The sequence below is a fragment of the Sciurus carolinensis genome, chromosome 1 (genome assembly GCF_902686445.1).
Source record: "Sciurus carolinensis chromosome 1, mSciCar1.2, whole genome shotgun sequence".
Classification (NCBI taxonomy): Eukaryota; Metazoa; Chordata; class Mammalia; order Rodentia; family Sciuridae; genus Sciurus; species Sciurus carolinensis.
The window spans coordinates 163,902,957-163,910,977 of NC_062213.1; positions in this window are offsets into that span (position 1 = coordinate 163,902,957).

Here is an 8,021-nt window from a genome sequence, read left to right on the forward strand (position 1 = left end):
TCCCGAGAAACTGACCTAGTAGACCACTGTGTGTCTGCCATTTTTACACGTGTTTTAGGCATCTCTGTGTTGTCATGCATATTTACAGTTTAAATAAAGTTCCTTAAAGATATGGGAGGCTTTAGGCCTCAAACCACTACTGAACCAATGTACTGGTAAGTTAGGGCATAAGTTGCGGGAGGCCTGACAGAGCCGAGTTCATTCACCATTATGTCACATTCTATGATGCAATTCACATGGCAATCAGCTACTGCGTGCATTCCGACAAGGGCCAGGGTTAGACACTGGTGGGCACTAAACACTCAGTGATGAGTGTCCTGCCCATCACAGGGCACCATGCCTGGGATAGAGTGTGCTGCAGGGAGAGCTGCAGAGGGTCAAGCTGGGAGCATCCAGGAACCACCACATACATGTGACTTGGGCTTTGAAGGAAGCAGGGGGAAGGGTACAGGAGATTGGATTATGCAGATGTGGTTTTTTTAAGACAGAGGAAGAAAGAGCAAGCATTCAAGAGGAAGCAGAATTAGCAAAGTCACAGAGAAACAAAGGAGCCAGGCCAGGGTGGGAATCGACCATCCACCTGGTGGGTAGAAACAGACCATACAATGAGGAAGCAGAGGCAGAAGGACTAGCAAAGGTCACATCAAAGGGCTTAGGACTTGGTGGGTTTGTTCTTTCATTTTTGCTCAGACTAAGATGGACTCCATTCCCCAGGACCCAGAGGTGCTGCTAAATGAGCTGAACTCGCGGAGTCCCACCATCAGACTGCTCTTTGCACTCTGGAGGCCACGAGGATTGGCCGGGGAGGGACTGTGACTGGTAGCAGAGAAACCAGCTTAGAGACTGGCTGCCAGGGACCAGAATGTCATGCACTTACCACACCAGAAGAAATCCTCAAGGACAACAGGGATTGGAGGGAACTCAGATGCTCTGAAGTCTGGATTCTTATGTCAACCTGCTCCCGAAGCACATGCTGTGATCGTGAGATAGTCACTTGACTTCTCTGGTCTTTGGTGTCCATAGCTAAGGGCTGGCTCATCTCTACTCTCTCCTCCAGTGTGAAGTCTTATACTTCTATAATCCTGATTTAGGAAATCCCTCTTAGAACTGCAAAACTGGGAAACAAATACATATACATAGTGTGTACGCGCACACACACACACACACACACACACACTTCCAAGCCATTCAAGTCTCTTTTGATACTTTTATTCAAGATTTGCCTTCCCATGAGACACTCATGCTGTCAGTCTGTAATTAGACTTTCTCCTGCTCAGAAAGCCAGACTGTGTGGCGCGAGAGACGGAGCCGGATTAGCCCACTGTAAACAAATTTGGTCAGTCCCCTTCTCGCCAGTCTCGGTTCCAGTTGAGTGGATTTCAGCAGCTCCTGGGTGAATGTTAATGCCTCCTATGCACACAGTTGCAAGACAAACAATAACCGTGCGTGCCTCCCGTTCCTGACGATGTCCTGGGTTTCACTCTTCCAGCATCTTTGAGGTACAGCGTGGGGTGCGGGGGGAGGGTGTTGTGGCAGGGAGGCTGTGCAAAGAAACTGGAAGGAGCTGAAGGCAGCAGGTAGGATACCTGGGTTTCAAGGTAAATTCATCCACTCATTTTCTTTATAACCTTGCAAAAGTCACTTCAGCTGTCTGAGCCTTGGGTGTCTGTAAAATGATACCAAGAGTACCCACCTCACAGGCATGCTGGAAGGAGTTAATTGAGGTAATGTACATAAGACCCTGTGGGAAAGCCAGTGGATAAGGGTCCTGCAAAAGGGGCCACAGGCTCAGCCCTCTATCGCAAAGGACCAGGGAGACAGGGCAGGTTCAAAAGCCCTGTCCACATGAGCGTCCTAGAAAACAGAAGCAGTACAGAGAGACGCCCATGAACCGCCCTCTGATGAAAGTTGCCCTAAAATTCGATGCAGTGTACGAAGGCAGGAAGGAAAGCACCGACGTTATTGAGCACGTGAGCTCCTCCTGCAGTTCTGTGGTGGCTTCAGGTGGGAATTCTTATCCTCAGTCCCAAAATGAGGAAACTGAGCCCAAAGGAGAGGAAAGGGAGAGAGGTTTCCAGGCCAAGTTAGTATGACTTCAAAGTCTGACAATGGCCCCTGACTTTGGATTAGAGAAGATTAATATCGGATTTAGATGGGGACAAATATGTAGTAGGTTATAAAGAAAGCAGATGATACGTTCAGGGAGCACACTAATCTTTTCAGGAAGGCATCATGGAGATCGAAGCTCTGTCACAAACCAAACAACATCATGTACTCCCCACAATGTCCCTGGCACCCAGATCACTGCCTGGGACAGAGCAGACACTCAATAAATATGTGTCAAATGAATGAATGAAATGTACCCGGCTCATAATCACCCCTGTTGCTTTCCTGGCTGATCACAAGTAGTAAGAAAAAAGAAAACCCTTCACATACCATTGTCCAAGGAATTTGCACACATTTGTTGTCGGAATTATTTCCATTTATTCTGCTGTGTAACAAAATCCTGCCAAGTTTTGTGGCTGGGAACAACATTGACTTATTATTTCTCAGGATTCTGGGGAAGGTTATTTATGGGGCTGCACTCAGCTGAGAGCTTGTCTGGAGCCAGGACGTGCAGCAGGACTCCCCCATTCCAGGGTGTCTCTCCACAAGGCCTCTCCTTGTTCAGTCATCTGGCCTTTGTTTCTTTTCAGCACAACAGTTGACTCCCCAAAGGGAATTCTTCTGTTTACATCACACTTACTAAAACCCCAACCAGTGGCCAAAGCAAGTTGCATGCCTCAGCAGGATCAGCGTAGAAAAGGACCACAGAAGGGCATGAATATCAAAAAATATGTTCACTGATGCCAGTTGGCCACATCAAACTTCATGAACAACAGGTAATAATGAATTAATATATGCAAAGCACTTAGAAAGGTGCCTAGCACTTGGTTGGTACTATTCAAGTCCCAACTTAAGAATAAGTAATAGCTAATTTTTAGTAATAACTAAATATTGCATATTAGCACAATTATCAAAATTATTATTAAGTTCCTTACTGTAACTGCTTTTATTTTATTAAATGTAAAACAAGAAGCCCAGTCTCAGGAATTTTTAAAAATTTTTAATTGTATTTGTTCTAATTAGTTGTACATGACTTAAGTTTTGGACAGCCCTTAAACCCTGTGCACGTTACCCCTTTATCTTATCAAAACTATGTCATTGTGTTTAAGTAGCTGATTTAGCAGCAAAATATGAAGGTGATTCATCTTTCTCCTTGTTTTAGTCAACTTCTGCATTGCTGTGACTAACAGACCTGACAAAAACAATGTAGAGGAGGAAAAGTTTATTTTGGCCCACAGTTTCAGAGGTCTCAGTCCATGGATGGCTAACTCCTAGCTCTGGGACCACAGTGAGGCAGCACATCATGGCAGATAGGTGTGGTAGAAGAAATTGGCTCAGGACATGGCACCAGGAAACAGAGCTCCACTCACTAGGGACAAAATAATACTCCAAAGGCACACCCCCAGAGACCTATCTCCCCCAACCACACCCCACCTGCCTACGATTAACACTTTGTTAATCCATATCAGTGGATTAAGCCATTGGTTAGATTAGACCTCTCATAATCTCATCATTTCACCTCTGAACATTCCTCCATTGTCTCACACATGAGATTCTGGTAGACACTTCACATCTAAACCATAACATTCCTCTTCCTCTACGCATTTCTTTTTACTGAGTTGCCCTGAACCTGGTATGTGTACTTTGGGCTCATTTCTGGAAATGACACTGGATCCTAAAGGAGGTTTCCCTCATTTCTGAAGAAACTTTTTGTTCAACAAGCATTTTTCTAAGCTCCTCCTGGTCATCTCTTTCCCCTTCCCAGAGGTGCATTTGGAGATGAACATAGGATCCAGTTCTAGAAGATGAAATTCAGAGGGAGATCTGCTGGGTAATTTCTGAAGAAGACTATCCATTTTGATAATAAGAAAGAATTGCTGAAGGAGAATTCTCCTCTCCCTTCATGCTTTGGGACATAATTGTGTGAGGGCATGATACTTGGAGATGCTCTTTTATGCCTCTGTTATCATCCTCAAGAGAATATGCCCAGGTAGCTCTCTATTCCCAGAGGAAGACACTTTAGAAAGAACAGACCAGCAAACCTGCACACCTTCAGCCAGAAATGGTGTTATTTGATCAAATATAGACTCATCAGCTGATTCTTCAGCTGTCATAGCTTAAAGCTGAACTACTCGACTGACCACAGATCTGTGGGGAAGAATGTGGCTTAAACCCCTGAGCTTTGGGGTAGTTAATGCAGCATCATTGTGACAATAGCTAGCCAAGACAGCATCTTATTCCGTGGTCAGCTGTCCCCAGAGCTGCAGAATGTGAGTTCTCAGCCCAAGACCACCCTGATATGAAGAGGAACATAGTAAGAACCTCTTCAAGGAGATGCCTTAGACTTTGGAAACTGATGAAAACACCAAGCCTGTGGTCTACTTCTCTTCTGGCTTCTGAAGGCAGGAGACTTGGTGGAGTACCCACATGGTGGTCCAAGCTTAGAGAAGGACCATGGAGAAGTATGGTGATATGCAAGTACTAGATGGAATCTATCCTCGCTGCTGAAAGTGAACAAAAATCTACGGATTACTTATAACATATGGGAAAGTAGATTTAGTGGAAGGCAGTACCTGGAAAATAAACAAAACTATGTCTGGTCGGTACCCTCCAGTTTGATCTGTTCAATACATGTGCGGCCCACTGTATCCTCTCTGCCTGAAAACATTCAGGGCCACCTTTGAAGAGGATATTTCCTTGTGCACTCTCACCTGGAGCATATACAAAACGTTGGGCCCCGGTCTCTAGATGGTTCCCTTTCTGCTTGTATTTTACTTCTTCACTTTGTGCCAATAAATTATTTATATATCTGGCTCTTGCCAGAGAAATCTTTCCAGTGGTATTTGTATACTAATTTAAACCTGCTTCTCTCCAAGCTTATAGAAACATTCAAGGATTGTTAGTCAAGTGTAATTAACACTATTATTGCTAAAATTAAAATTGTTCATGGCAGCAGCAGCAATGAACATTTTCTGAACACTTTCTACATGCCCATCCCTGTGGAAGTGTTCTGCATGCAATTTATCCAATCCCCCTAGCAACTGAAGAGGTAGATATTATTGTCCCATAAATAATAGAGCAACATCTGTTTGGCACTACCTCTTAATCGGGCATTGAAGCAAGCTCTTTTGGCCTTAAAACTTCTACAACAACTGCATTGGCTGGAACAATTATTTTCCCATTTATCAGGTGAGAAAACTGAGGATCCAGGAGGTATGAGGACTTTCCTATAGCACAAATGAGACAGATCTGGATTTGAACTCTGGTCTGTCCCCTTATGAGTTCATGTTCATTCTGCTTCACAGGTGACTCTCAGAAACAGAAACAACACTGTCACCCCTGCCACTATGAGCTTTTGGCTGAACACAGACTGGTCTGACCATCCTTTCTAGAAGTCGTCCTCAGAACCAAAAAGTTGGGTTTCTATCGTTGGGTACAATCCCACGTCAATGAAATCTGGTGACTTCAGGGCAAAACAAGCACAACAGGAAAAGGAAAATTTCATGATGTCTAGCTAATGTCCACCTGTGGCTCCCTTTCCCAGCTTCTGCCACAGAAACAAGCTGTCACCAGTCCCAGGGCAGAAGAGTCCCCATCCTGGGAACTTGACTGGGAAGCAGCCAGTGGGTGTTTACAAGAGAAACAAACACACATATTATTCTTTCCCTAAACTTTATAGTTTGTATACTCTGAGTTTTGCATTCACTGAAAAATGAATATCACTCTACTCAAATCATTCACATACTAGAGATGGAGTATATACCAGGTACCTGGGCAGTTTCAAATTCAATATTTCATTTAAATCTCACAAGCCCTGCAAAACAGCGATTATTATTTCATTTTAAGAAAAAGGGGTTGAGGTTCTAAGTAATGGAATGATATATTCACTGTCATCCACAAGGCCATGGATATTGTAGAGATTTTTAATGCCGATTATCTAGGTCAGAGCTCATGCTCAGTACATAGCACCGGAAGTCCCCCCAGACATCCACACAGAAACCCGACCTCTGCTGAATGCTGCTGCTCTGCTGGGTTGAGTCTCTGTGACCCACAGTGGGATGTGGAAGCAGATGACTTGTCTGTCTTTTTAGTTTGCAGGATTTCTGATCAAGAAAAGAGCTTTATCTGAGGAGCTGTACTCTAGGAGCCTCATGGACAGCTTGACCTGATTTCATGACCAGATCCTGGACCTTGAGTCTGAACCTGACACCATAATGGGCTGAGGCTTTGGGGGTTACTGGGAACCAGTGAGTATTTCTGGCATGTGGTCTAAACATTAACTTGTGGCTAGAGGGCAGACTAGCAGGGTGCTTTTAAAACATGATCCCCAAACTCAATGATGCTCCTCCCCATAACATCTCATCTCCTGGAGTCTGGGGTTCTGGCACTTCTTAGCCAATAACACATGGCAGAAGTGACACTGTGACAATTTCCAAGTTCAGGCCATACTAAACTGACCTTCTACTTTGTCTTTTGAGACACTTGGTCTTCAAACCCAGACACCAAACTATGAGGAGGCTTAAGACACACTGTGGAGAGACCATGCGAAAAGGAACTGAGAAGCAGCTTTGCCAGCCTTTGGAGGAAGCCATCTTGGAACAGGGTCCCCAAGGGAGCCCCCCGCAAGCCAATGCTGCCCAGAGCAAGGATAAGATGACACCACTGAGCCCCAACCAGACTGCAGCTTTATGAGCAAAATAAATGGTAGACTTACTTTAAAAACCACTGTGTTCTGGGAAGGTTAGTTACACCACAACATATAATCAAAAGACAGGCCAGCCTAACAGCTGCAGAGCCAAGACCAGATGACAAGGCCATCATACCGACAATCATTCTGAGGTTTTTACAGCAATCACTTAAACAGATGAAGAAACTGAGGCTCAGAAAAGATAATTGACTTACTCCAAACCCCATGCCTAGCAAATGGACCAGCGTGGATTTGAGTTCAATCTGATCCAGCTCCGCCCTCTAAACCACAGGGCAGTCACTAGACAGAATTCTAGTGAGTGCCTGCATGAACCTAAGTACAAAGCAAACACATTGGCTCATGTTGTTCTTAAACAGAATGATATGCATGTGGAAATAAACACATGCAGGTATAAATTCTAGACGCCATTCCAGGGACTAGGGCAGTACTGAATCATTGGGGTGACCTGCTGGCTGAGCCACTGGAGGCTTACCACTTGACTTCCATGAGCCTGAGTTTCCATAGATGAGGACAAAACTACCTGCTTCATAGAATTATTATAAGGAATCTGCTGAAAATTGTTATGTAAATGACTTAACAGAGGACCTAGCCCATATTAGATATTCTGTAAATTGAGAGTCCTTCTTATTCTGGGTTTAGGTTCAGAAAAGTTTTCTTTGCCCATTCCTCCTGACCTCAATAGAGAAAGTTCGACAGGGTCACAGTGGAATAGATACATCCCATCTTGGAGCATCATTTATTTTTTTCTTTCCCCCCAAAGATCTAGCCTTTTTTGCCTCGTCTCCTCCAACCCCTCTGGACAAGAATGAAGCTCAAACACAGTCGCTAAGCTTTGCTCACAAATTCCCCCTTCACGACTGACTGAGCCCTGACACCGGAAAGAAACATTCCGTTGAATCATGTAAATCCCCACTCATCTCCAAATTGGGTGCTGGAGTGCCTCGGGAAAGTGATTTTACAACCTCACTGACTTCAGCCAAGGTAGGCTCCAATTGCTCTTGCAAGATAATTCAGCCTGCGCCTGGCAGGAAAACCCAGCCGGGGCTGCCTCCCTCCTGACTAGAGAAATGGCCCCTTGGGCTGCAGGGAAACAGTCTCTTCCCCTGGAAAGAAGTCTTAAGCCATCTGCCTCCTGTAGTCCTCCCTAGACAGCGGCGCAGGTAGAGACCGGTGCAGCGTCACTGGAACAAAGGACCTCAGATATGAG